The following is a 22,845-nucleotide window of genomic DNA, read 5'->3' on the forward strand; positions in this document are numbered from 1 at the left end:
TATGACAAGATGGTGTTTTCAATAGAGGGAAGCAATGTCAAGAATGCAGTTGTGAAGCTAAGCAACTGATGCAACAATAAAGACACTTTCACAGTTTTCAACATTGTGTAGTGTTGAAAGTATTTTAATGGGGCACCCAGCTACAGAGAAACCATTTTCTGGTAGGTGATAACATATCTATTACAAGATTTATTGTTATTGTAATGCTTGCCATTTACAACCTATTAAATATATTGAATTCTTGCACTCCTACGCAAGTTTTACTGTATTATTCCTCAATGTTTTATAGGTTTTTTTTGTCTTAAAGACAGAGCACATTGGGAAGTTACCTTTTTTTGGTCTTATGCTTTATGAATATTATAGCTAGACTGTTTGTTTAAATTAGACATAATGTAGCTGCTATAAAACTTTTACTTTCGTAAAATACAGTAAGGCCAAGTTCACACCACCGTATTTTCTCAAAAAACTGACAGCACCAATGTTATTCAATTGGGCAGTGCAGATGAGCGTTTTTTTTTTTTTCATGGACTTAATCTGCACCTTTGAAAATCATCTCAGTGTGCACTAGTTTCTTTCATGTGTCGGATGAGAATCATACATTCAATATGGATTCGCTCAAAAAATCGAATTTCATACAAAGCCACAGTATAGCATCCAATTTTTAAGGACACATTGCAATACTTAAACATATCGTATTCTCCCCTTTTCAATGCACACTCACAGTGCGCTTTGTTGCCAGCTCGCCATTTCTCAGTAGAACCAGTGAGGGAGTGCACTGTCACTGCGTATTCAAAGGATTATAAAGCAGGGAGGAGGGAGCGCATACTGACAAACGAAGCATGCCCAGTAGAGCAAGGAGTAGTCAAGACCCTAAAATGAATGTCACTTTGCTTTGCTTCAGGGTGGAGAAAGCAGCTGCGGCAATGACCGCTACCCCGCCTCCTGAAGATGACATCTTGTTTGAGAACCCCAGCATACACTGGCAATTCTCAATTGTAACAGCATCTGAACAGATGTAAAACAAAAAAGCAGGAAGTTAAAGAGGGAAAAATAGGGAATTTTTAAATCAAGTATATTCAAAATGCTTTTGGTTATCAGGTTAGATAGATGGGCATTTAAGTTCAAATTCAAATATGGTTTCAGACCACCTCTTTAAGAAGGGATTGTCCAGTATTGGACAACCCCTTTAACTTGATGATTATGTCAAAATGTGCAACAGGCCCCCTAACTTCCATGTATAATTTATAGTGCTGGCCTTTTTTATGTGCCCAATGTGCAGGGCAAGGTTTAGCATTGAGTATATCATAGAGTATAGAACTGTTATTTGTCTGCTGCATGTCATTATTATTTGACTACCATATAAAAGTATGTCCTCAAGGAACAGTATATTATATACATGCTAGTACTGTGTAGAATTGGTATTATTGCGTAAAGCCACTAGAATATCTCATACTGTACGCATGGTTCAGTTGCATCGTGTATATACCAGTGTTTGTTACCATCTACATAGTCTTTGCAAATAAAATATAATTTTATTTTATTTAATAGGTGAAGTTATTTTGTTAATAATCATCTTAGGCACAATAATTCTCTGCTTATTGTGAATGTAAAATTTAGAAAGTTGGGTTTTTAAACCAACATATTAATAACCTTTGTTACTTTATTATGCATAATAAAAAGATATCCTTCAGTCAAACACAATATATATATATATATATACATATATATATTTATATATATATATATATATATATATATATATATATATATATATATATATATATATATACTGTATATATATTTATACAGAATTTTTGCATGGTAAAAATGAAACTTCCTTACCGGATTATTAACTCTTAAGATCTGCATTCCTAATGTCCACAGCATCATCTTCTCTGGCTATTCCTGCAACATTGTTCAACTTTCTTGACCTTTTAACTGAAAAATACAGAAACACAGTAAAAATTATTATTATATTCTGAAAATTAAAGATAGTATTATTTACCAGCATATTAACTATAATAGTATATTCTAAATTAAAACTGCAAAGTTACAAAATCTGGAAGAAAATTTATTTGACACCGCGACTCTATATATAATCTTTTGGCTTTGTTGAACCAGTCATATCGACATCCAGGTTAAGACAGCATGTGCATACTAGACGCGTTTCAGGTTATGCAGGGTCCTTCGTCATAACATAGATTTCATGTGAAGTGCTGGAGACTAGTGTTGAGCGATACCGTCCGATACTTGAAAGTATCGGTATCGGAAAGTATCGGCCGATACTGGCAAAGTATCGGATCTGATCCGATACCGATACCCGATACCAATACAAGTCAATGGGACTCAAGTATCGGAAGGTATCCCTGATGGTTCCCAGGGTCTGAAGGAGAGGAAACTCTCCTTCAGGCCCTGGGATCCATATTAATGTGTAAAATAAAGAATTAAAATAAAAAATATTGATATGCTCACCTCTCCGACGCAGCCTGGACCTTACCGCTGGTAACCGGCAGCCTTCTTTGCTTAAAATGAGCGCGTTCAGGGCCTTCCATGACGTCACGGCTTCTGATTGGTCGCGTGCCGCCCATGTGACTGCCACGCGACCAATCACAAGCCGTGACGTAATTCTCAGGTCCTAAATTCCGATTGGTCGCGTGGCGGTCACATGGGCGGCCGCGACCAATCACAAGCCGTGACGTCATCTAAGGCCCTGAACGCGCTCATTCTTAGGAAGGAAGGCTGCCGGAAAGAAGCCGAGGGTGAGTATATTCCTATTAGGTATATACTCACCCTCGGACGCGCCCTGCTTCTTTCCGGCAGCCTTCCTTCTTAAGAATGAGCGCTTTCTGGGCCTTAGATGACGTCACGGCTTGTGATCGGTCGCGGCCGCCCATGTGACCGCTCACGCGACCAATCACAAGCCGTGACGTCATCCCTCAGGTCCTAAATTCCTAGAAGGGAATTTAGGACCTGAGGGATGACATCGCGGCTTGTGATTGGTCGCGTCGCGGTCACATGAGCGGCACGCAACCAATCAGAAGCCGTGACGTCATGGATTAGCTGAATGCACTCATTTTAAACAAAGAAGGCTGCCGGTTACCAGCGGTGATGTCCAGGGGCCTCCAGACAGGTGAGTATATCAATATTTTTTATTTTAATTCTTTATTTTACACATTCATATGGATCCCAGGGCCTGAAGGAGAGTTTCCTCTCCTTCAGACCCTGGGAACCATACACTGGAAACTTCCGATTCCCGATACCACAAAAGTATCGGATCTCGGTATCGGAATTCCGATACCGCAAGTATTGGCCGATACCCGATACTTGCGGTATCGGAATGCTCAACACTACTGGAGACATTTTCTCCTTTTATTGTCGTCGCACACAGTGCTACCTGGGGACTGGCAATCAACTTTGCATGTACAACCAAAACATTTTGGGCATTGGGTCTGTAATGATTGCATAACAACTCAAATGGAGAAAATAGGTAACAAACTAAAAACTGCAACTGACCCTTCCGTTTCTTGTACAGACTAGAGTTCCTGACCAGCTGTCCCTAAGGCTATGTGCACACGTTGAAGATTTCCTGTGGATCTGCAGCGTTTTTTTCCACGCAGAAATGCTGCAGATCTGCAAAGTGATTTACAGTACAATGTAAATCAATAGGAAAAAAAATCCTGTGCTAATGGTGCGGAAAATTCCGCATGGAAAACGCAGCAGATTGAAAGAAGGAGCATGTCACTCCTTTTGTGCAGATCTGCAGCGTTTCTGCACCCTTCCATTATAGAAATACACAGGGGTAAAAAACGCATGAAATCCGCACTGAATCCACAAGAAAAACGCGCAAAATCTGCAAGAAAAACGCATCAAATCTGCACCTTCGTTTTCTCCCAAGAGATGCAGAATCCGCGCAGAAAATTCCAAAGGCAAATCTGCAACATGTGCACATACCCTAAAGGTTCCTGCATGAGCAAAGATAACCCTAACCACAGACTAGAAGATGGCAACTCCCTGCAAGACCATCGGGTGCTTCACGTTCCTCCTAAAGAAACGAATGGCAGAGCAGAGTGTAGATTACCTACAAAAGGGAAAGTGTGCTTAAAAAATAAAAGATACCAGAGTGAGTAAGTAAACCACAAAATACAAAATAAAGTATAAAGTACGAACTGTTAGATTGTATACTACAGTAGCTACTTCCTAAAAAGAAACCGAAGGTGGGTGCAAACCCTAGCTGGATTTTCCCTGACTGGCTTCAAGCTATAGTAGAATGGCTGAACATCCAAAAGAAACTATCAGCAGCAAGAAATGCCAGCAGGGTGATAGAATATAAAGTTGTACCCGAAAGTTGATAGGGCAGGCAGATGAAAACACATGTGTTATGGTAAACACTCTGCAGCCAGAATAACAGAACCTAAACACCAGGAGAAAAGGCGTCTGTTGTGGCTTAGTGGTCAAAGAAACCCATCACAAAACACAGGCTCGGGGGTTCGAACCCAGGAGCAAGACAGTGTCACCTATGCTCCCAAACAACCCAGGTAGTGCATGGAAAGCATCACTTAAATTATTGCTAAGGAAATTATTAAATAATGACTAATACATTTCAACTGCTTAATGTATGTGTTGAATTATGAGATGACATTTTTACAGAGTGAGAATTTCAGGATATGGAAAGACTAAAGTTTTGGACAGATGGTCGAAAGGATGATGACTTCACAAATTGGGATTGAATGGAGCTCTTTTCATATATAATGTATTAACTGGAATACTGCCATTTGTACCTTTCTGAATGAATTAGAAATCCAGCTGCAGCTTCAGAACTTTTTAGTTTTACATGGTCCGGACGACAATGTAATTAAATTCTATCCATTAAAACAAATACTAGTAGACACAATATACTGCTACGCATGTATTTTACAATGTAATATTGATTTCAGAATACTTGCATGTTCAAACAATTCCAAGCGTAATAATGTTTATTATGATACACTTTAGGAAAACCAAATAATTCTAAAAAAGGTAGTTTTATAGGTAGAGAGCATATAATAAAGATATATGGGTGCAAAGTGAATTATTGTATCGAGATCCAGTGTTTGTACAGGTCCATAGAGAACACTCAGCTCAAAATAAGAGTGCATCTGGAATTACTTTCTTTATAATTGGGAAACCAACTTCAGGTGGCATGTTATGTGGAATATAGCACATTACCCTTTAACTTTAATAAATAAAGAGGCCACCACTAAAAAAAAAAGGCCACCAGTAAAAAATCCCCAAAACAATTGTGGGATTGCACTTTTTCGCAATTTCACTGCACTTTGAAATTTTTTCCCATTTTCCAGTTTATGATTTGGTAAAATCAACTGTGCCATTCAAAAGAACAATTCGTCCTGCAAAAAACAAGCCCCACATGGCCATATTGATGGAAAAATAACAAAGTTATGGAAGAAGGGGAGCAAAAAACAAAAAAGATAAAACCCTGGTCCTTTAGGGCTTAAGATGGCATCCTGTAGGAATAACTGAGCAATCTGCCCATTTTCAACTTGAATGAGTTGGTTCATTCTTTGTGACCTCAAAGAAAATTAATTAATTAGCGTTGCATGCACTGGCAAAAGGTGCGTAGATAGATAGATAGATAGATAGATAGATAGATAGATAGATAGATAGATAGTGAGATAACAGACAGCTAGATGATAGATAGATAGATAGATAGATAGATAGATAGATAGATAGATAGATGGATAGATAATAGATAGAAAGATAGATATAGATAGATAACAGATAAATAGATAGAGATATAGATAGATAGATAATAGATAGATGGATAGATAGATAATAGATAGCTAGATGATAGAGATAGATAGATAATAGATAGATAGATTGAGGTATAAATGATAGATGATAAATAGATAATAGATAGATAGATGATAGATAATAGATAGATAATAGACAGCTAAATGATAGATCGATAGATAATAGATAGATAGATAGATAGATAGATAATAGATAGATAGATAGATAGATAGATAGATAGATAGATAGATAGATAGATAGATAGATAGATCACATTCCAAACACAATCTAACTTCATGGCAATGCATATGACTTGTATCGCTATATGCCTAAGGCTGAGCATGTCAGCAGAGCCCAAATATTCCCATGTAGCTGCTACAGACATAACAGGCATCTTTAAGCCCTCTTTGTGTCTGGAGAGATTTCCTATCATGTCTGAGTCTTCTCTGCTAATGCTGACTATCCCAGTCTTTTACCCATCACTCACTGGTTAATATGTGAATACAGTTTCTCAACTTAAACAATTGTGTTACAGAATTAAGTACCAATATAGAATTTAAGACAAATGCCAGAAGTACTCGTTCTTCAGTTCTTGACAGATAAAAAGAAACTGAAAACTATCAAGCATGGAACACGTCAAACTGACAAGCTAACATCTTTTAAGAAATCGACATTCGCATTACATGAAACAATACATTATGTTAAAATGCCGACTTTCATTTCATTCAAGGTCAGTAAAATGGAAAAAGTAACCAATTCTTGCCTGATACTTTTATTTGATTACAATATAGCTAAATACAATTTGTAGCCAATAACATTTATTTATCAAAGTTAAATCAACATATACAATTTTTCGGTAACATAACTAATTAGAAAAAATCAGTTACAAAGGGTGAATTATATCAATAGTGGTGTAAGGTTCACGATTCACGAACACTCCAGAAATTGTGCTAAATTTATCCAAATAAGCCAAATGATAAATATGATTCAACTCTTTCTTCTCTACGTCATGGTTGATGTGCAGCTACAATGTATTGCCAAGAAAAATTGAGCACACCTTTTAAAAATGTTGTGCCATTTTAGTCAGAAGACATAATGTAACAAAATAGTATTTTTTTCTTTTTAGTGGAATATTATTAATGACGTTTCTCTACTAGCTCAGAAAAATAGTAGGACACTTTAGTAGAAGTAGGACATTTGACCTAGAAGTTCATCATGAAGCAATAGAAGGGCTTCAGCGACCCCAAGCTAACAAGGGGAACTGAGTAGTCAAATTTTTTATTGTGGACCAGAAAAAAAACACCTCATAAATAAATGTTATTGTGTTGATTTACAATGGTTGATTATGGGGAAAATCCCTGTTCTCGGCAGCACATCAACCTGTGTAAACAGGACATGTGCTGCCGAGAACAATAACAGTTTGTGTGCACGGAATAGTCTGAAACCACAAATGACCCCCTGTTCAGCTTTTAGCATAGATAAAGAGCCCATCAAGCTATATCCGCTTTATACAGAGCACTAAACGTAAAAAGCGAATCCTTACATGCACTTTACTAAGCTTCCATGGCATAAAATAGGGGTATTGCACCAAGTTCTATGGCTCTATCCCTCCTTCACGCTAAAAGCCATTTGTCACAGCTTTCACTAAACATGTTCTTTACTTTACAAATTGACCAAAGGATTATTTTAAAATGTCTTGCTGTCACACTATCAAACACAATCGTTTGTGTGGTTAAAAACGCAGCAGGAGCAACTTGAAAAGCGAAAATGTCAAGAGCCGCGTACAATTTCATACTATTTTTGACCCATTGAGGCGATAAAGTAATTATGTATAATTCTTCACAATAGTGAGCCTGAATTCTCGGCTCTGTGAAATCTTAATAGCTCCTAATGGCAGTGTACAGTCTTCAGACGTCTGTTTGCAGTCTAGCAAATAACCACACAAAGACAGCAAATTTCGAGTTGCATGCTACTTTTGATTCTTCTCTAAAAAGCACGGGGGGAACAGAGTGAGACATTAGGACTTGACCAGCTGTGAGATAATGAATGCCAAATCCCTGCCTGCTAGAACGGGTAATGACATGTGAAATGTGACAAATCAGGGGAAAGTGATCGCTACCGGCGGAGTCCTTGACCTGTGGTTGGAGAGCAGCAGTTGGTCACCGACCTCCTCCCAGTTGTGTATAGTCTGTAGTTATGTCTTCACTAGGGTTGAGCGAAACGGGTCGATCATTTTCAAAAGTCGCCGACTTTTGGCTAAGTCGGCGTCTCATGAAACCCGATCCGACCCCTGTGCTTGTCGGCCATGCGGTACGCGACTTTCGCGCCAAAGTCGCGTTTCAATGACGCGAAAAGCGCCATTTCTCAGCCAATGAAGGTGAACGCAGAGTGTGGGCAGCGTGATGACATAGATCCTGGTCCCCACCATCTTAGAGAAGGGCATTGCAGTGATTGGCTTGCTGTCTGCGGCGTCACAGGGGCTATAAAGGGGCGTTCCCGCCGACCGCCATCTTACTGCTGCTGATCTGAGCTTAGGGACAGGTTGCTGCCGCTTCGTCAGAAGCAGGGAGAGCGTTAGGCAGGGTCCACTAACCACCAAACCGCTTGTGCTGCAGCGATTTCCACTGTCCAACACCACCTTCGGTGTGCAGGGACTGTGGAAGCTATTTTTTTTTTTTTTCCCCTCAGCGCTGTAGCTCATTGGGCTGCCCTAGAAGGCTCCGTGATAGCTGTATTGCTGTGTGTACGCCACTGTGGAAACCAACTGCTTTTTTCAAAGCACATATCCTCTTGTTCCTTCCTTTCTGCACAGCTATCTTTTTTGTTTGTCCACACTTTTTATTTAATTTGTGCATCAGTCCACTCCTATTGCTGCCTGCCATACCTGGCTTAGATTACTGCAGGGAGATAGTAATTGTAGGACAGTCCCTGTTTTTTTTTTTTTTTTTTTTGTGGGAGATTAAGATTTGCATTTCTGCTACAGTGCCATCCCTGTGTGTGCCATCTCTCACTGAGTGGGCCATAGAAAGCCTATTTATTTTTTCCGTGATTTGTGTTCTAAATTCTACCTCAACACAAAAACACTACATCAATCAGTGGGAGAAAAATATTGGCCTCAGTCAGGGCTTGTGTGCCACTGCTGTGTGTGCTATCTCTCATTCAGTGGGCTATAGAAAGCCTATTTTTTTTTTTTTTTTTTTTTATATTATTTGGTTTCTAAAGTCTCCCTGAAAAAAAAAAAAAAACCTAAAAAAACAGTGGGAGAGTAATATTGCCCTTTCAGCTTGTGTGCCAGTCTTGACTCCTGGGTGTGCCACCTCTCTCCCTCTCATTCAGTGGGCCATAGAAAGCCTATTTATTTTTTTTTTTAAATATTATTGGGTTTCTAAAGTCTCCCTTAAAAAACAAAAAATACATAAAAAAAACAGTGGGAGAGTAATATTGCCCTTTCAGCTTGTGTGCCAGGCTTGACTCCTGGGTGTGCCACCTCTCTCCCTCTCATTCAGTGGGCCATAGAAAGCCTATTTATTTTTTTTTTTAAATATTATTGGGTTTCTAAAGTCTCCCTTAAAAAACAAAAAATACATAAAAAAACAGTGGGAGAGTAATATTGCCCTTTCAGCTTGTGTGCCAGTCTTGACTCCTGGGTGTGCCACCTCTCTCCCTCTCATTCAGTGGGCCATAGAAAGCCTATTTATTTTTTTTTTTAAATATTATTGGGTTTCTAAAGTCTCCCTTAAAAAACAAAAAATACATAAAAAAACAGTGGGAGAGTAATATTGCCCTTTCAGCTTGTGTGCCAGTCTTGACTCCTGGGTGTGCCACCTCTCTCCCTCTCATTCAGTGGGCCATAGAAAGCCTATTTATTTATTTTTTTAAATATTATTGGGTTTCTAAAGTCTCCCTTAAAAAACAAAAAATACATAAAAAAACAGTGGGAGAGTAATATTGCCCTTTCAGCTTGTGTGCCAGGCTTGACTCCTGGGTGTGCCACCTCTCTCCCTCTCATTCAGTGGGCCATAGAAAGCCTATTTATTTTTTTTTTTTAAATATTATTGGGTTTCTAAAGTCTCCCTTAAAAAACAAAAAATACATAAAAAAACAGTGGGAGAGTAATATTGCCCTTTCAGCTTGTGTGCCAGTCTTGACTCCTGGGTGTGCCACCTCTCTCCCTCTCATTCAGTGGGCCATAGAAAGCCTATTTATTTATTTTTTAAAATATTATTGGGTTTCTAAAGTCTCCCTTAAAAAACAAAAAATACATAAAAAAACAGTGGGAGAGTAATATTGCCCTTTCAGCTTGTGTGCCAGGCTTGACTCCTGGGTGTGCCACCTCTCTCCCGCTCATTCAGTGGGCCATAGAAAGCCTATTTATTTTTTTTTTTAAATATTATTGGGTTTCTAAAGTCTCCCTTAAAAAACAAAAAATACATAAAAAAACAGTGGGAGAGTAATATTGCCCTTTCAGCTTGTGTGCCAGGCTTGACTCCTGGGTGTGCCACCTCTCTCCCTCTCATTCAGTGGGCCATAGAAAGCCTATTTATTTTTTTTTTAAATATTATTGGGTTTCTAAAGTCTCCCTTAAAAAACAAAAAATACATAAAAAAACAGTGGGAGAGTAATATTGCCCTTTCAGCTTGTGTGCCAGTCTTGACTCCTGGGTGTGCCACCTCTCTCCCTCTCATTCAGTGGGCCATAGAAAGCCTATTTATTTATTTTTTTTAAATATTATTGGGTTTCTAAAGTCTCCCTTAAAAAACAAAAAATGCATAAAAAAACAGTGGGAGAGTAATATTGCCCTTTCAGCTTGTGTGCCAGGCTTGACTCCTGGGTGTGCCACCTCTCTCCCTCTCATTCAGTGGGCCATAGAAAGCCTATTTATTTTTTTTTTAAATATTATTGGGTTTCTAAAGTCTCCCTTAAAAAACAAAAAATACATAAAAAAACAGTGGGAGAGTAATATTGCCCTTTCAGCTTGTGTGCCAGTCTTGACTCCTGGGTGTGCCACCTCTCTCCCTCTCATTCAGTGGGCCATAGAAAGCCTATTTATTTTTTTTTTTAAATATTATTGGGTTTCTAAAGTCTCCCTTAAAAAACAAAAAATACATAAAAAAACAGTGGGAGAGTAATATTGCCCTTTCAGCTTGTGTGCCAGTCTTGACTCCTGGGTGTGCCACCTCTCTCTCTCATTCAGTGGGCCATAGAAAGGCTATTTTTTTTTTTTTGTTTTTTTAATATTATTTGGTTTCTAAAGTCTCCCTGAAAAAAAAAAAAAAACATAAAAAAACAGTGGGAGAGTAATATTGCCCTTTCAGCTTGTGTGCCAGTCTTGACTCCTGGGTGTGCCACCTCTCTCCCTCTCATTCAGTGGGCCATAGAAAGCCTATTTATTTTTTTTTTAAAATATTATTGGGTTTCTAAAGTCTCCCTTAAAAAACAAAAAATACATAAAAAAACAGTGGGAGAGTAATATTGCCCTTTCAGCTTGTGTGCCAGGCTTGACTCCTGGGTGTGCCACCTCTCTCCCTCTCATTCAGTGGGCCATAGAAAGCCTATTTATTTATTTTTTTAAATATTATTGGGTTTCTAAAGTCTCCCTTAAAAAACAAAAACTACATAAAAAAACAGTGGGAGAGTAATATTGCCCTTTCAGCTTGTGTGCCAGGCTTGACTCCTGGGTGTGCCACCTCTCTCCCTCTCATTCAGTGGGCCATAGAAAGCCTATTTATTTTTTTTTTTAAATATTATTGGGTTTCTAAAGTCTCCCTTAAAAAACAAAAAATACATAAAAAAACAGTGGGAGAGTAATATTGCCCTTTCAGCTTGTGTGCCAGGCTTGACTCCTGGGTGTGCCACCTCTCTCCCTCTCATTCAGTGGGCCATAGAAAGCCTATTTATTTTTTTTTTTAAATATTATTGGGTTTCTAAAGTCTCCCTTAAAAAACAAAAAAAACATAAAAAAACAGTGGGAGAGTAATATTGCCCTTTCAGCTTGTGTGCCAGTCTTGACTCCTGGGTGTGCCACCTCTCTCCCTCTCATTCAGTGGGCCATAGAAAGCCTATTTATTTATTTTTTTAAATATTATTGGGTTTCTAAAGTCTCCCTTAAAAAACAAAAAATACATAAAAAAACAGTGGGAGAGTAATATTGCCCTTTCAGCTTGTGTGCCAGGCTTGACTCCTGGGTGTGCCACCTCTCTCCCTCTCATTCAGTGGGCCATAGAAAGCCTATTTATTTTTTTTTAAAAAATATTATTGGGTTTCTAAAGTCTCCCTTAAAAAACAAAAAATACATAAAAAAACAGTGGGAGAGTAATATTGCCCTTTCAGCTTGTGTGCCAGTCTTGACTCCTGGGTGTGCCACCTCTCTCCCTCTCATTCAGTGGGCCATAGAAAGCCTATTTATTTTTTTTTTAAATATTATTGGGTTTCTAAAGTCTCCCTTAAAAAACAAAAACTACATAAAAAAACAGTGGGAGAGTAATATTGCCCTTTCAGCTTGTGTGCCAGTCTTGACTCCTGGGTGTGCCACCTCTCTCTCTCATTCAGTGGGCTATAGAAAGCCTATTTTTATTTTTATTTTTTTTAATATTATTTGGTTTCTAAAGTCTCCCTGAAATAAAAAAAAAACTTAAAAAAACAGTGGGAGAGTAATATTGCCCTTTCAGCTTGTGCGCCAGTCTTGACTCCTGGGTGTGCCACCTCTCTCTCTCTAATTGTGGGCCATAGAAAGCCTTTTTTTTTTTTTTTTTTTTAATATTATTTGGTTTCTAAAGTCTCCCTGAGAAAAAAAAAAAAATAAATTAGGTGGGAGATTAATATTGACATTAGTGCTTGAGTGACAGTCCTGCGTGTGTGTCATCTCTGTGATTTTGTGCCACAGAAAACAGAGTGTGTAACATTGTGCCTGATTTTCCTTGTGGTCTCACCAACCTGTTAAGGGATATTGAAATCATACTGAAGTTATAGCTCACCGTGTAAGTTGTTTGACAGCAACAAATAAAGTTACTTTGGTTAAGATTTTAAAACAATGAGGAAGTCTGGTGCAAGAGGTCGTCGTGGGCGTTCATTGTCAGCTGGTAATGATGGTAGTGGTAGTGGAGCATCAGGTGGTCGTGGGGATAAAAATATTCCACCTAAGTCTGGAGCTGTGGAGCCAGTTTCGTCGTCAGGCTACACAAGGCCTCGAACGCTCTCTTTTCTGGGAGTAGGAAAACCGCTTTTAAAGGCGGAGCAGCAACAGCAAGTTTTGGCTTACATTGCAGACTCAGCCTCTAGCTCTTTTGCCTCCTCTTCCGAAACTGGTAAATGTAAAAGCAGCGCGTCGCTTGTGGATGTTCACGGTCAGGGACAAGTCGCTTCCTTGTCCTCCTCAGCAAAAACTACAACAAGAGAGAAGGATGCAGCAGGCGACACAACGGGTCACTCCATGGAGCTCTTTACACATACCGTCCCTGGCTTAGAAAGTGAAACATTTAACAGGCCATGCCCATTACAAGTATATTCTGACATGGAGTGCACTGATGCACAGCCACAGCCAGAGTACTATGCTGCTCCTTTGACTCAGACCACCACATTGCCCTCTCAGGGTACAGATCCACAATCAGACCCTGATGAGACTATGTTGCCCCGCCACGAACGCTATACCACCGACCGACACAGTGACACAGACGAAGTTGCACACGAGCTCGAAGAGGAGGTAATAGATGACCCAGTTATTGACCCCGATTGGCAGCCATTGGGGGAACAGGGTGCAGGCGGCAGTAGTTCAGAAGCGGAGGTGGAGGAGGGGCCGCAGCAGGCATCAACATCGCAACAGGTTCCATCTGCCGGGCCCGTATCTGGCCCAAAACGCGTGTCAAAGCCAAAACCTGTTGGAGCACAGCGTTGCCATCCGGTTAAAGCTCAGTCTGCAATCCCTGAAAAGGGATCCGAGTCTAGGAAGAGTGCAGTCTGGCATTTTTTTAAACAACATCCAACTGATCAGCGCAAAGTCATCTGTCAAAAATGTTCAACTAGCTTAAGCAGAGGTCAGAATCTGAAAAGTCTAAATACTAGTTGCATGCATAGACACTTAACCACCATGCATTTTCAAGCCTGGACTAACTACCAAACGTCCCTCAAGGTTGTAGCACCCTCGGCCAATGAAGCTAGTCAGCAACGCAACATCCCTTCCGTCACTGTAAGGCCACCATTTTCCGCACCACCGGCAGTATCTGTGCAGGTTTCTTTGCCAGCCAAAAGCAGTCAGGGTCAGGGAATCACCAGTTTTGTAGGAGGAAATATTGCATCTAGGGCACCGGCGGAAACAATACCGTCTCCAACCGTCTCTCAGTCTGCCATGTACACCGGCACACCCGAAAGTTCCACGATCTCCAGCTCTCCAGTCCAGCTCACCCTACATGAGACTCTGGTTAGAAAAAGGAAGTACTTATCCTCGCATCCGCGTACACAGTGTTTTAACGCCCACATAGCTAGACTAATCTCGTTAGAGATGATGCCCTACCGGTTAGTTGAAAGCGAAGCTTTCAAAGCCCTGATGGAGTACGCTGAACCACGATACGAGCTACCCAGTCGACACTTTTTTTCCAGAAAAGCCATCCCAGCCCTGCACCAGCATGTTAAACAGCGCATCGTCCATGCACTCAGGCAATCTGTGAGTACAAAGGTGCACCTGACTACAGATGCATGGACCAGTAGGCATGGCCAGGGACGTTATGTGTCCATCACGGCACACTGGGTGAATGTGGTGGATGCAGGGTCCACAGGCGACATCAATTTAGGGACAGTTGTGCCTAGCCCACGGTCTAGGAAACAGTTGGCTGTAGGCGTTCGCACCCCCTCCTCCTCCTCCTCCTCGTCCTCCTGCAGAAGCTACAGCTCTTCCACAGAACGCAGTCTGCCAACCACTCCATCGGCAGATGACACTGTTGCACACCAGTTGTCCCATTATGGGCCAGCTACTGCCAAGCGTCAGCAGGCTGTATTGGCTATGAAGTGCTTGGGCGACAACAGACACACCGCGGAAGTTCTGTCCGAGTTCTTGCAACAAGAAACGCAGTCGTGGCTGGGCACAGTAGATCTTGAGGCAGGCAAGGTAGTGAGTGATAACGGAAGGAATTTCATGGCTGCCATCTCCCTTTCCCAACTGAAACACATTCCTTGCCTGGCTCACACCTTAAACCTGGTGGTGCAGTGCTTATTGAAAACTTATCCTGGGTTCTCCGACCTGCTCCTCAAAGTGCATGCACTTTGCTCACATATCCGACGTTCGCCTGTACACGCCAGCCGTATGCAGACCTATCAGCGGTCTTTGAACCTTCCCCAGCATCGCCTAATCATAGACGTTGCAACAAGGTGGAACTCAACACTGCACATGCTTCAGAGACTGTGCGAACAGAGGCGTGCTGTTATTTATTTGTGGGAGGATACACGGGCAGGCAGTAGGATGGCAGACATGGAGTTGTCAGGTGTGCAGTGGTCTAAGATACAAGACATGTGTCAAGTCCTTCAGTGTTTTGAGGAATGCACACGGCTGGTTAGTGCAGACAACGCCGTAATAAGCATGAGCATCCCCCTAATGCGTCTGCTGATGCAAAGTTTGACGCACATAAAGGAGCAGGCGTCTGCACCAGAGGAAGAGGAAAGCCTTGATGACAGTCAGCCATTGTCTGGTCAGGGCAGTGTACAGGACGAGGTAGCGGGCAAAGAGGAGGTGGAGGACGAGGAGGATGATGGGGATGAGTATATTTTTAATGCCGAACCTTTCCCGGGGGCACAGGAAATTGGTTGCGTGTCACGGCCGGGTTCTGGTTTTTTGAGGGACACAAGTGACGTAGATTTGCCTGCAACTGCCCCTCAACCAATCACAACCGGAGATTTGACAACTGGAACTTTGGCCCACATGGCGGATTATGCCTTACGTATCCTAAAAAGGGACACACGCATTACGAAAATGATGAACGATGACGATTACTGGTTGGCCTGCCTCCTTGATCCACGCTATAAAGGCAAATTGCAAAATATTATGCCACATGAGAACTTGGAACTAATATTAGCAACCAAACAATCAACTCTTGTTGACCGTTTGCTTCAGGCATTCCCAGCACACAGCGCACGTGATCGTTCTCACACGATCTCCAGGGGGCAGCAGACTAGGAGTGTTAGGGGTGCACACATCAGAAGTGGCGTTGGACAGAGGGGTTTTCTGACCAGGTTGTGGAGTGATTTTGCTATGACCGCAGACAGGACAGGTACTGCTGCATCAATTGAAAGTGACAGGAGACAACATTTGTCCAGTATGGTTACTAACTATTTTTCATCCCTTATCGATGTTCTCCCTCAACCGTCATTCCCATTTGATTACTGGGCCTCCAAATTAGACACCTGGCCAGAATTGGCAGAATATGCATTGCAGGAGCTTGCTTGCCCGGCAGCAAGTGTCCTATCAGAAAGAGTATTCAGTGCTGCAGGTTCAATATTAACTGAAAAAAGGACTCGTCTGGCTACCCAAAATGTTGACGATCTAACATTCATTAAAATGAACCACAACTGGATTTCGAAATCTTTTGCCCCACCTTGCCCGGCCGACACCTAGCTTTCCTATGAAAGGCTCTTGCCTGTGAATTACTTTTCTAATGTCTAATTTGCTGCAGCTGATTGTACAGCATACGACATGTTTACACCTCCCTAAATGGCCAAACTCCCCACACGGGGCCGTGGTATCGCGACTTGGCGCAAGCACCCATGAGACTGCTGTTTGTCTGAAGAGGTGGGTGTGCTCGCTTTTGGTTGACGGCATTGCTACTGGGTCCCTCATAGTACAATGTAGTGTCTCTGGCGGTGGTGGTGCGCACCCAACGTCAGACACACCGTTGTAACATGAGGGGCCCTGGGGCGGTCCCGCCGGCCTCTAGAGAGTTCCCCCCGTACCCCAGCTCAAAATGTGCTCTACCACATGCAAAATTATGTCGCACAGCTCCACCAATCTTTAGTCTATTCGCTGACATCATTCAATGTCTGGCACTGACAATACAAATTTGTAGACATCTATGATGCAACTTAAAGTAGTCTGTGTCTGTGTCCTATATTGGCACCATTAAATAGTTACTGCCAAATTACTATGTCAGAAACTCAGCAGATGAGCCCACCCCTGTACCTAAGTATGCCACCTTTTTTTTTGTTTTGGTTGTTTTGCGAGACATTAACATCTATTTATATTTTGGGAGTACTGGGACAGACACTCCTTGCACTACTCCTCCACTCACCACCAAGCTGCCCGTGTATCCATGTAACCGCTGTAAAACTGCCATGAGCCTATTGTTTGTTATTTTAGGCCTTTGAAGCCTGTCTGCGGTCCCTCCTTCCACTAGTCCTCCACTGACCAGACCACTGCTGCCCGTGTACCCCTGGAACCAATTATAAAGTGCCTACAGCCAGCCCATTTTTTATGTTAGGCCTTTGAAGCCTGTCTGCGGTCCCTCCTTCCACTAGTCCTCCACTGGCCAGACCACTGCTGCCCGTGTACCCCTGGAACCAATTATAAAGTGCCTACAGCCAGCCCATTTTTTTATGTTAGGCCTTTGAAGCCTGTCTGCGGTCCCTCCTTCCACTAGTCCTCCACTGGCCAGACCACTGCTGCCCGTGTACCCCTGGAACCAATTATAAAGTGCCTACAGCCAGCCCATTTTCTTATGTTAGGCCTTTGAAGCCTGTCTGCGGTCCCTACTTCCACTAGTCCTCCACTGGCCAGACCACTGCTGCCTGTGTACCCCTGGAACCAATTATAAAGTGCCTACAGCCAGCCCATTTTTTTATGTTAGGCCTTTGAAGCCTGTCTGCGGTCCCTCCTTCCACTAGTCCTCCACTGACCAGACCACTGCTGCCCGTGTACCCCTGGAACCAATTATAAAGTGCCTACAGCCAGCCCATTTTTTATGTTAGGCCTTTGAAGCCTGTCTGCGGTCCCTCCTTCCACTAGTCCTCCACTGGCCAGACCACTGCTGCCCGTGTACCCCTGGAACCAATTATAAAGTGCCTACAGCCAGCCCATTTTTTTATGTTAGGCCTTTGAAGCCTGTCTGCGGTCCCTCCTTCCACTAGTCCTCCACTGGCCAGACCACTGCTGCCCGTGTACCCCTGGAACCAATTATAAAGTGCCTACAGCCAGCCCATTTTTTTATGTTAGGCCTTTGAAGCCTGTCTGCGGTCCCTCCTTCCACTAGTCCTCCACTGGCCAGACCACTGCTGCCCGTGTACCCCTGGAACCAATTATAAAGTGCCTACAGCCAGCCCATTTTTTTATGTTAGGCCTTTGAAGCCTGTCTGCGGTCCCTCCTTCCACTAGTCCTCCACTGGCCAGACCACTGCTGCCCGTGTACCCCTGGAACCAATTATAAAGTGCCTACAGCCAGCCCATTTTTTTATGTTAGGCCTTTGAAGCCTGTCTGCGGTCCCTCCTTCCACTAGTCCTCCACTGGCCAGACCACTGCTGCCCGTGTACCCCTGGAACCAATTATAAAGTGCCTACAGCCAGCCCATTTTTTTATGTTAGGCCTTTGAAGCCTGTCTGCGGTCCCTCCTTCCACTAGTCCTCCACTGGCCAGACCACTGCTGCCCGTGTACCCCTGGAACCAATTATAAAGTGCCTACAGCCAGCCCATTTTTTTATGTTAGGCCTTTGAAGCCTGTCTGCGGTCCCTCCTTCCACTAGTCCTCCACTGGCCAGACCACTGCTGCCCGTGTACCCCTGGAACCAATTATAAAGTGCCTACAGCCAGCCCATTTTTTTATGTTAGGCCTTTGAAGCCTGTCTGCGGTCCCTCCTTCCACTAGTCCTCCACTGGCCAGACCACTGCTGCCCGTGTACCCCTGGAACCAATTATAAAGTGCCTACAGCCAGCCCATTTTCTTATGTTAGGCCTTTGAAGCCTGTCTGCGGTCCCTACTTTAAATACTCCTCCACTGACCACCAAGCTGCCTGCCCGTGTATCCATGTAACCGCTGTAAAACTGCCATGAGCGTATTGTTTGTTATGTTAGGCCTTTGATAGCCTGTCTGCGGTCCCTACTTTAAATACTCCTCCACTCACCACCAAGCTGCCTGCCCGTCTATCCATGTAACCGCTGTAAAACTGCAATGAGCCTATTGTTTGTTATTTTAGGCCTTTGATAGCCTGTCTGCGGCCCCTACTTGCAATACTCCTCCAATGACCACAATGCTGCCTGGAGTGCCTGCCTGTGTATCCACGTAACCGATGTAAAACTGCCATGACTGCCTACTGTTTGTTATTTTAGGCCTTTGATAGCCTGTCTGCAGCCCCTACTTGCAATACTCCTCCACTGACCACACCAATGCTGCCCGTGTACCCCTGGAACCTATTTAAAAGTTCATAGAGCCTAGTTATATATTTTATTTACTATTAATAAGGCCATGATGGACTACGCTGTACCACGCTACAAGCTAACCAGTCGACACTTCTTTTGCGAGAAAAGCCATCCCAACCCTCCACCAGCATGTAGAAGACCGCATTGTCCATGCACTCTGGCAATCTGTGAGTACAAAGGTGCACCTGACAACAGACGCATGGACCTGTAGGCATGGCCACGGAAGATTACGTGTCCATTACGGCGCAATGGGTTAATGTGGTGGATGCATGGTCCACAGGGGACAGCCTACTAAGTCTGTCTGCAGTCCCTAATTCAAATTGTCCTCCACTGTCTAAATCGGAGCTTCCACCTTCTGGCTTTCGGCCTATAGTATCAGAAATTAAACTGCATTTGGCCTTCAACTTTGGTTAGGGCCTACTAATGGCTTCTGCCCCTCCCTGGTGTTGTCCTCAACTAAATAAAGCTGAGCTTCAACCTTCTGCTCCAAATTACCATTTTAAAAAATGCAATAGGCTTTTCCGGCCTACTAAAGGTGTCTGTCTGTGTGCCCCTGCCTGGTGTTGTCCTCAACTAAATAAAGCTGAGCTTCAACCTTCCGGCTCTCATTAAGTGGTTTTAAAAAAAAAAAATGGTGGTTAGGGCCTACTAACGGCTTCTGCCCCTCCCTGGTGTTGTCCTCAACTAAATAAAGCTGAGCTTCAACCTTCCGGCTCTCATTAAGTGGTTTTAAAAAAAAAAATGGTGGTTAGGGCCTACTAACGGCTTCTGCCCCTCCCTGGTGTTGTCCTCAACTAAATAAAGCTGAGCTTCAACCTTCTGCTCCAAATTACCATTTTAAAAAATGCAATAGGCTTTTCCGGCCTACTAAAGGTGTCTGTCTGTGTGCCCCTGCCTGGTGTTGTCCTCAACTAAATAAAGCTGAGCTTCAACCTTCCGGCTCTCATTAAGTGGTTTTAAAAAAAAAAAATGGTGGTTAGGGCCTACTAACGGCTTCTGCCCCTCCCTGGTGTTGTCCTCAACTAAATAAAGCTGAGCTTCAACCTTCCGGCTCTCATTAAGTGGTTTTAAAAAAAAAAAATGGTGGTTAGGGCCTACTAACGGCTTCTGCCCCTCCCTGGTGTTGTCCTCAACTAAATAAAGCTGAGCTTCAACCTTCTGCTCCAAATTACCATTTTAAAAAATGCAATAGGCTTTTCCGGCCTACTAAAGGTGTCTGTCTGTGTGCCCCTGCCTGGTGTTGTCCTCAACTAAATAAAGCTGAGCTTCAACCTTCCGGCTCTCATTAAGTGGTTTAAAAAAAAAAAAATGGTGGTTAGGGCCTACTAACGGCTTCTGCCCCTCCCTGGTGTTGTCCTCAACTAAATAAAGCTGAGCTTCAACCTTCCGGCTCTCATTAAGTGGTTTTAAAAAAAAAAAATGGTGGTTAGGGCCTACTAACGGCTTCTGCCCCTCCCTGGTGTTGTCCTCAACTAAATAAAGCTGAGCTTCAACCTTCTGCTCCAAATTACCATTTTAAAAAATGCAATAGGCTTTTCCGGCCTACTAAAGGTGTCTGTCTGTGTGCCCCTGCCTGGTGTTGTCCTCAACTAAATAAAGCTGAGCTTCAACCTTCCGGCTCTCATTAAGTGGTTTAAAAAAAAAAAATGGTGGTTAGGGCCTACTAACGGCTTCTGCCCCTCCCTGGTGTTGTCCTCAACTAAATAAAGCTGAGCTTCAACCTTCCGGCTCTCATTAAGTGGTTTTAAAAAAAAAAATGGTGGTTAGGGCCTACTAACGGCTTCTGCCCCTCCCTGGTGTTGTCCTCAACTAAATAAAGCTGAGCTTCAACCTTCTGCTCCAAATTACCATTTTAAAAAATGCAATAGGCTTTTCCGGCCTACTAAAGGTGTCTGTCTGTGTGCCCCTGCCTGGTGTTGTCCTCAACTAAATAAAGCTGAGCTTCAACCTTCTGCTCCAAATTACCATTTTAAAAAATGCAATAGGCTTTTCCGGCCTACTAAAGGTGTCTGTCTGTGTGCCCCTGCCTGGTGTTGTCCTCAACTAAATAAAGCTGAGCTTCAACCTTCCGGCTCTCATTAAGTGGTTTTAAAAAAAAAAAATGGTGGTTAGGGCCTACTAACGGCTTCTGCCCCTCCCTGGTGTTGCCCTCAACTAAATAAAGCTGAGCTTCAACCTTCTGCTCCAAATTACCATTTTAAAAAATGCAATAGGCTTTTCTGGCCTACTAAAGGTGTCTGCCCCTCCCTGGTGTTGTCCTCAAGTGAACAAAGCTGAGCTTCCACATTCTGGCTTTCGCCCTATACTATCAGATATTAAACTGCATTTGGCCTACTAGTGTGGTTAGGCCCTTGAAACAGTGTCTGCTGCTCTTGGGTTTGCTACTCCACTGAACAAAGCAATGCCGCCTGTTTAGTCCTGTTACCAATTTTGAACTGCATGTAGCCTACTTTATTCTTTGGCCCTATATCTGTTTCCTCCTCATCCTGCCCATTGCCCAGCCACTGCTAAATGAGTCTGCTGGTACATTGACCTAGACCACTACATTCCCCTTGTACTCTACACAGCCAGAATCTGACCCTGCTGAAAGTAAGGTTCCCCTTCCCGCATGTTATACCACCTTACACAGGGACAAAGAGGAAGGTGCAGATGAAAGTGCAGGTTCCTTCATCAGGTGGGGGGGCATACTCGTTGGCGACGTCACTGGCACAGGGCCCCTCAGAGTACGCAAAAGTGTCGCTGCTGGTGGGAGGCGCCCCCGCCATGCAAACACACCGCCGTACTTTGAGGGGCCCTGTGCCAGTGGCAATGCGAACGAGTGGGCCCCCCCCTGCTTGCTCAGGATCACAGCACTTGCAACGTTTAAATACTTACCTTTCCCTGCAACACCGCCGTGACGTAGTCCGCATTTCCTGGGCCCACGAAAAACTTGAGCCAGCCCTACTCCCCCCACAACTTTCCCCCAATTCCCTATGCCCAACTATTATTATACAGTTAATTAAGATTGGCAAGCTTCAGAAACAAGAATGGATGTTTTTGGCATTAAAATGGGCACTGTAGGTGTTTTCCTGGCCTCCACTCACTGCCGACTATGCTTCCCCATTGACTTGCATTGGGTTTCGTGTTTCGGTCGATCCCCGACTTTTAGCGATAATCGGCCGACTGCACTCGACTCGACTCTGGACAAAATCGGGTTTCCCAAAACCCTACTCGATCTTAAAAAAATGAAAGTCGCTCAACCCTAGTCTTCACTACTGGAGATGACGAAGGACAATGTTGCTTTGACTGCACGGAGTTAGGAATCATAGTATTAACCAAACCTCCCTAATTATGGCCACCAACTGATATTTCAAGACAAGACCCCACCTCAATCTCTGGCTTTCACAGCTAGGAATCAGTTGCAGGTCTTTACCCTCCCAATTACAATCCTATAATTGCTCGGCCTTATGGCTTTAGGTGGAATATTGTCTTTTTCATATTCATACAATAAGATGATTTAAAGGAAATCTGTTAACAGGTTTTTGCTTCCCTATAATGTAAAGGTAGAAACCCTAATTCCAGCAGTGTATCACTTACTGGGCTGCTTTCTGCAGTTATGATAAAATCAGTTTCATCTGGTGCAGATTTACCAGTCTTCTGAAGGCTGAGCTCTGTATAACCCCCCTACACCACT

General features: G+C 43.0%; 1 protein-coding gene across 4 annotated transcripts in view; it reads right to left on the reverse strand.

Annotated features, from left to right (window-relative positions):
* The window catches only part of ATXN1 (ataxin 1), a 393,158-nt gene that overhangs the window by 236,029 nt on the left and 134,284 nt on the right, over nucleotides 1-22,845 (reverse strand). For all 4 annotated transcript variants that reach the window (XM_077269930.1, XM_077269931.1, XM_077269933.1 and 1 more), the window contains one exon: nucleotides 1,843-1,938. The gene's annotated coding sequence lies outside the window, so the exon portion shown is untranslated. The remainder of the gene's footprint in view (nucleotides 1-1,842; nucleotides 1,939-22,845) is intronic.

The sequence above is a fragment of the Ranitomeya variabilis genome, chromosome 6 (assembly GCF_051348905.1).
Source record: "Ranitomeya variabilis isolate aRanVar5 chromosome 6, aRanVar5.hap1, whole genome shotgun sequence".
In the NCBI taxonomy this organism is placed as follows: Eukaryota; Metazoa; Chordata; class Amphibia; order Anura; family Dendrobatidae; genus Ranitomeya; species Ranitomeya variabilis.